This window comes from Pseudoliparis swirei, chromosome 11 (assembly GCF_029220125.1).
Source record: "Pseudoliparis swirei isolate HS2019 ecotype Mariana Trench chromosome 11, NWPU_hadal_v1, whole genome shotgun sequence".
In the NCBI taxonomy this organism is placed as follows: domain Eukaryota; kingdom Metazoa; phylum Chordata; class Actinopteri; order Perciformes; family Liparidae; genus Pseudoliparis; species Pseudoliparis swirei.
In genome coordinates this window covers 5,587,446-5,588,281 of record NC_079398.1, presented here as the reverse complement: position 1 = coordinate 5,588,281, position 836 = coordinate 5,587,446, and positions in this window count along the sequence as shown.

Below are 836 nucleotides of genomic sequence, written 5' to 3'. Positions count from 1 at the left end.
TATTAATTTTAAACGTGTTCCGAGCCCAGACTTAAATTCCACATGCAGAAGCAGACTGGTGAAAATTTTCATATTATTGAGTTTTCGTATTAGTACATAAAGAAATGGCTCTATAGCGCCCTACAAACTTTCTTTTCAGTAGCAATAGTTTTCTTCCCCGATGACCGATTGACTTGAGATTTGGTCCAGAGGTCAGAATTGACCAGCTCTACAAAAAAGCCTCTCAGACCCCTAAGCTCCGCCTACTTAGATTTTCCGCCATTTTGAATTTCTTTAAAAACTTTTTTTCCAACTTCTCCTAAACGCTTCGTCCGAATCATACACAACTTGTTGTGGTTCATTATTGATTCAATGCCATCATAAATCTTTGAAAGATAGTTAATATGTCATTGCGTTCAGAAGATATGGACCAATGAACATCCAAGGGTGTGGCCTTATTTGTAAAGACACCTAACTTCCAAATCACTTGGACTATCCTCACCAAATTGGTAGCCTATGTCCACAAGGACACCTTTAACCTACTTATTTTTTCATAACGTTTGAACATTAGGGGCGCTATAATCAATCCTCAAAATATGCCTTTTGCCTTTTTCATGATTTTAGGGGTTAACTCCTCCTAGAGCTTAAACCCGATACATTCCAAACTTGGCCTATATGGTCTTGAGACCTTTGTCTTGAAATGGCCTTAAAGGATTTCAATAATATTAAACTTTGCGTTTGCGGACCGGCAAAAGCATCGTCGCCATGAAAATTGACGTTGTTGTAACTCAGCCATACATAATGGAATCTGCTCCATATTTCTCATACATCATGACATAATGACCCTGAAGACATCC